This window comes from Pseudophryne corroboree, chromosome 9 (genome assembly GCF_028390025.1).
Source record: "Pseudophryne corroboree isolate aPseCor3 chromosome 9, aPseCor3.hap2, whole genome shotgun sequence".
Lineage (NCBI taxonomy): Eukaryota > Metazoa > Chordata > Amphibia > Anura > Myobatrachidae > Pseudophryne > Pseudophryne corroboree.
Window position 1 is genome coordinate 297,330,940 of NC_086452.1, and position 6,685 is coordinate 297,337,624.

The window sequence follows — 6,685 nt, forward strand, 5'->3', positions numbered from 1 at the left end:
GCCCTGGGCAGCATAAAACCTCACTAAATAGACTGACAAAAGAGGTATACAGTGCCTGGGCACTAAAACCAGACCCGCGCCAGTATAAATATGTGTAAAAATAGCGGGGCTGAAGCGCGCTATTAAGGGGGCGTGGCTTAGCCCTCACAGCTCTAATCAGCGCCATTTTCTCTTCACAGAGCTGCAGAGGCGCTGGTCCTGGCCTCCTACACTGCGGTACAAGTAACAGGGTGCAAAAAGGGGGGGGGGGGGGGGCACAGTAATTTGGTGCTGTTTTCTTAATATTAATACCTCTAACAGGTCTGAGGCATTATTCTAAACATTTCAGTACCAGGATAGGCGCTGGGTTGTGAGCTGGCAAAACTCCCTCTGTGTTTCTCTAACAGGCTTTGCTGTGGGTCTGTCCCCTATAGCCCCAGTGTGGTTGTGGTTGTCGGTACGCGTGTGTCGACATGTCTGAGGCTGAGTGATCTTCCAAGGAGGAGACTGGAGTGGGGACAGAAAAGACTGTGGGAGTGACCCTGTCGGCACCGCCGACTGCTGATTGGGTAAATGTATTGAGTTTGAATGCAAATGTGGCTCAATTTAAAAAGAGATTAGATAAATCAGAGTCTCAGAACCAGGTATGGAGAAAATCCATGGAGGATGCATTATCACAAGTACAGACCCCCTCTGGGTTACAGAAGCGTTCATTTACCCAGATAGCGGATACAGATACCGACATGGACTCTGACTCCAGTGTCGACTATAGTGATGCCAGATTGAATCCTAAACTGGCTAAGAGCATTCAGTACATGATTGTGGCGATAAAAGACGTTTTACATATCACGGAAGACCCTGCTGTTCCTGACACAAGGGTCTGTATGATTAAAGGAAAGAAACCTGAGGTAACGTTCCCTCCCTCTCATGAACACGCTTTTTGAAAAGGCTTGGGAAAATCCTGACAAAAAGTTACAGATTCCCAAGAGAATTGCAGTGGCATATCCGTTCCCATCTGGAGACAGGGAAAGGTGGGAGTCAACCCCCACTGTGGACAAGGCTCTATCGCGTCTGTCCAAAAAGGTGGCGCTTCCGTCTCCTGACACGGCAGCCCTGAAGGATCCTACGGACTGTAAGAAGGAAAATCCATTGAAATACATTTATGTCACTACGGGTACGCTACTCAGACCTGCCGTTGCATCGGCATGGGTGAGTAGCGCTATTGAAAAGTGGGCAGATAACTTGTCATCTGATATGGATTCCCTGGATAGGGATAGCATTATTTTGACACTAGGTTATATCAGGGACGCTGCAGCCTACCTAAAGGAAGCTGCGAGGGATATTGGACTTTTGGGATCAAGAGCCAATGCCATGGCAGTCTCGGCTAGGAGGGCATTGTGGATTCATCAATGGAATGGTGATGCTGACTCCAAGAAGGCTATGGAGTCTCTGCCATATAAAGGTGGTGTATTGTTTGGTGACGGCCTCGCTGACCTGGTATCTACGGCTACCGTGGGTAAGTCATCATTTCTACCTTATGTCCCTGCACCACAAAAGAAAACGCCCCACTATCAGATGCAGTCCTTTCGGCCCAATAAATTCAAAAAAGGACGAGGGTCTTCCTTCCTTGCTACTAGAGGAAGGGGGCAGGTTCCCTGTGGTAGGTTCCCAAGAACAGAAGTTCTCCCCGGCTTCTGCCAAATCTACCTCATGATGCTGGGGCTCCTCTGCGGGAGTCCGCACCGGTGGGGGCACGTCTCCAACTCTTCAGTCAGGTCTGGGTTCGCTCGGCCCTGGATCCTTGGGTATTAGAAATAGTAGCCCAAGGATACAAATTGGAGTTTCAAGACGTGCCCCCTCACCGATTTTTCAAATCGGCCTTGCCAGCTTCTCTTACTGAAAGGGAGGTAGTATGCGTTGCAATACAAAAGCTGTGTCAAGATCAAGTCATTGTCACGGTACCCCCATCACAGCAGGGAGAAGGCTTTTATTTGTTCGTGGTTCCGAAGCCGGACAGCTCGGTCAGACCAATTCTGAACCTAAAATCCCTCAATTTCTATCTAAAAAAATTCAAATTCAAGATGGAATCTCTCCGAGCAGTGATTTCCAGTCTGGAGGAGGGGGATTTTATGGTGTTGGTCTACATAAAGGATGCCTACTTACACGTCCCCTTATATATCCTCCGCATCAGGCTTACCTGAGGTTTGTTGTTCAGGATTGTCATTACCAATTTCAGACATTGCCGTTTGGTCTGTCCACGGCTCCGAGGATTTTCACCAAAGTAATGGTGGAAATGATGGTTCTCCTGCGCAAGCAAGGAATCACAATTATCCCGTACTTGGACGATCTCCTGATAAAGGCGAGATCCAAGGAGCAATTACTGAAGAACGTTACGCTCTCCCTGGCGATCCTGCAACAACATGGTTGGCTCCTAATCTTGCCAAAATCACAGTTGGTTCCGACAACACGGCTGTCATTCTTGGGTATGATTCTGGACACAGAATTACAGAGCGTGTTTCTTCCAGTGGAAAAGGCTCTGGAAATCCAGAACATGGTCAAACAGATTCTGAAACCGGCAAGAGTGTCGATTCATCAATGCACTCGGTTGCTGGGGAAGATGGTGGCGGCCTACGAGGCCATTCAGTTTGGCAGGTTCCATGCCAGGGTGTTTCAGTGGGACCTGTTGGACACGTGGTCCGGGTTTCACCTGCACATGCACCGGAAAATAATCCTATCTTCCAGGACCAGAATCTCTCTCCTGTGGTGGCTGCACAGTTCTCACCTCCTAGAGAGACGCAAGTTTGGGATCCAGGATTGGATCCTGGTGACCACGGATGCAAGTCTCCGAGGCTGGGGAGCAGTCACACGGGGAAAATTTCCAGGGAAAATGGTCAAGCCAGGAAGCTTGTCTGCACATAAACATTCTGGAATTAAGGGCCATTTACAACGGCCTTCTGCGTGCGTAACATCTTCTTCGAGGTCTACCCGTCTTGATTCAGTCGGACAACATAACAGCAGTGGCGTACATAAACTGCCAGGGCGGAACCAAGAGCAGAGCGGCAATGGCGGAGGCCACAAAAGTTCTTCGCTGGGCGGAAAGACATGCAAGCGCTCTGTCAGCAGTCTTCATTCCAGGCGTGGACAACTGGGGAACAGACTTCATCAGCAGACACGATCTCCATCCAGGAGAGTGGGGTCTTCATCATGAGGTCTTTGCAGAAGTGACAAGTCGTTGGGGAATTCCTCAAATTGACATGATGGCGTCTCGCCTCAACAAGAAACTTCAGAGATATTGTTCCAGGTCGAGGGACCCTCAAGCAATAGCGGTGGACGCCCTAGTGACACCGTGGGTGTTTCAGTCGGTCTATGTGTTCCCTCCACTTCCACTCATTCCAAAGGTGATAAAGATCATAAGAAGAACAAGGGTTCAGGCGATTCTCATTGTTCCAGACTGGCCAAGGAGGGCCTGGTATCCGGATCTTCAGGAATTACTCATAGGAGATCCCTGGCCTCTTCCTCTACGAGAGGACCTGTAACAGCAGAGACCGTGCGTGTATCAAGACTTACCGCGGCTGCGTTTGACGGCATGGCGGTTGAACGCCAAATCCTAGCCCGAAAGGGTATTCCCAGCGAAGTCATTCCCACACTACTTCAGGCTAGAAAAGAAGTAACGGTGAGACATTACCACCGTATTTGGAGAAAATATGTGTCTTGGTGTGAATCCAAGAAGGCTCCTACGGAAGAATTTCAGCTGGGGCGTTTTCTCCATTTTTTGCAAGCAGGTGTGAATGCGGGCCTAAAGTTAGGCTCCATTAAAGTACATATTTCGGCCTTATCAATTTTCTTTCAGAAAGAATTGGCCTCCCTTCCAGAAGTTCAGACCTTCGTGAAAGGAGTACTGCGCATTCAACCTCCCTTTGTGCCCCCAGTGGCACCGTGGGATCTTAACATGGTGTTGCGGTTCCTGCAATCTCTTTGGTTTGAACCTTTGCATGAGGTTGAGCTCAAATTCCTCACTTGGAAAGTGGTCATGCTGTTGGCCTTGGCGTCCGCAAGGCGGGTGTCTGAATTAGCGGCTTTGTCTCACAAGAGCACCTATTTGATCTTCCATGTAGATAGAACGGAGTTGAGAACTCGTCAGCAATTCCTACCAAAGGTGGTTTCATCGTTTCACATGAACCAACCTATTGTGGTGCCAGTGGTTACTGAAGCCTTGGCGGAATTGAAGTCTCTCGATGCGGTCAGAGCTTTGGAAATCTATGTCGACAGAATGGCTCAGATTAGGAAAACGGAGGCTCTGCTTGTCCTGTATGCTCCCAACAAGATTGGGGCTCCTGCTTCCAAGCAGACTATTGCAAGCTGGATCTGTAATACGATTCAGCATGCTCATTCTACAGCGGGATTGCCGTTACCGAAATCGGTGAAGGCTCATTCTACGAGAAAGGTGGGCTAATCTTGGGCGGCTGCCCGAGGGGTCTCGGCGTTACAGCTTTGCCGAGCGGCTACTTGGTCGGGTTCAAACACTTTTGCTAAGTTCTACAAGTTTGATACCCTGGCCGAGGAGGACATCATGTTTGGTCAATCTGTGCTGCAGAGTCATCCGCACTCTCCCGCCCGTTCTGGAGCTTTGGTATAAACCCCATGGTTCTTGAAGCGTCCCCAGCATCCTCTAGGACGTATGAGAAAATAGGATTTTAATACCTACCGGTAAATCCTTTTCTCCTAGTCCGTAGAGGATGCTGGGCGCCCGTCCCAGTGCGGACTCTATCTGCAGTACTTGTTAATAGTTATTGCTTGTGTTACACAAAGGCTGTGTTTTGGTTATGGTCAGCCTGTTGCTGATTTTGTTCATGCTGTTGACTGGAATTCTGTTTAATGCCAGGTTGTACGGCATGTTTGGTGGTGTGAGCTGGTACGTATCTCACCCTTAGTTTAACAATAAATCCTTTTCCTCAAAATGTCCGTCTCCCTAGGCACAGTTCATATAACTGGAGTCTGGAGGCGGGACATAGAGGGAGGAGCCAGTTCACACCCATTCAAAGTCTTAAAGTGCCCATGTCTCCTGCAGATCCCGTCTATACCCCATGGTTCTTGAAGCGTCCCCAGCATCCTCTACGGACTAGGAGAAAAGGATTTACCGGTAGGTATTAAAATCCTATTATCAACGGTAAGTTCTTACCATAACGTATATTTTGCCAACATTGCATACATTCCTGCAAGGTGTCCTTACAGTTCAACCTCCGTTTATACCACCTACAGCTCCATGGGACTTGAATTAGTTTTAGACTTTTGGCAGTCCTCAACTTTTAAACCCTTTCAACAAGTGGTTAAGTTTCTAACTTGGAAAACAGTTTTTCTATTAGCCATAGCTTCGGCAAGGCGTGTTTCAGAATTGGGTGCCTTGTCATGCAAGCCACCGTATCTGGTTTCACGATTACAGAGCGGAACTTCGAACAAATCCTTTTTTTCTACCATAGGTAGTATCCTCTTTTCATATACAACCAATCGTAGTTCCTGATTCTCAGAAGGCTCAGGAACTCCAGCTTCTTTGGATGTAGCTCGTGCACTTCAAATTTATGTAGTTCGCACATCAACAGTACTTAAAATAAATACATTGTTTGTTCTCTATGTCGAAGTCAAAAATATTACATAAAAAGAACATACAAACTACACATTGCTGATCACACAGTTCTCAGTTGCTGTTTTGTCTCAGAGGATGATGGAGTGCCTGCATGATTTTACAGAGAGAGAGAGAGAGAGAGTGATATGGAGAGACGAATTTATATGAGAAAGATAATGGTATTGTATGCTGTAACTGTATGTATTAACTGCCTACTGTATAAATTGTAATCATATAATTATGTGTATACTGTACATTGTAATATATTGAATCCATATTCTTTTAATAACAAATATATACATCAATGAGCTTTGGAACTCAGATAATGTGTGGGTGTATTGTTTTCTCTTATGGGATGCAGTGTTTTGCTATGTATAGCGCACATTCATGGCACATGGTAATAAGAGGTGCAGGCGTTTACAATATATATTAGAGTGGGCATTTTAAATATTTGTAAGAAAGCAATTTGGCATTCACAGATGGGGGCTGGTCCGCGATATCATGGCCTTAATGATGCACTGTACATTATAAATGCGACGCTGTGGTCGATCAGCTTGTGGTGGACGCATCGTAAAGCTGAGAAAATCATATCCGTGTGTATTGTTGTGATATCAGTAAGCCAATGATATGAAATTTCAAGGGACAATGCGTTTCTCATAATATTTAAGATGCTAAAATGTCTTTTTATTGTTGCAAAACAAAGTTCAAATAAGTCATATTGTGTTTGATTCAGATTGGATTGTTTATCTGTTAAGTAGGTTTAAAAGTACATTTAAAAGTTGCTGCATAGCCTTGATATAGTTGTTTTTTTTACTCAGGCCTAAAATAACTTCTGGTGCTTGTATAATGTGTGATTTCTTTGTGACAAAGGAAGCCGCATGGTCTGTCCTCCATTTTGGACTAACCACATGGCCTGTCCACCATTTTGTGTAAACCTCATGGATGTGGAAGGGGGAGGAGCAGTGGCCATTTTAGGAAGGTCATTTTCTAAATAGCTGATTTTCAGTCTGCTCAAAACAATCCGTTTCCTTGGTCACATCAAGCACCATATATGAGTTACCAATACATTTATTTAACCCATGCCAT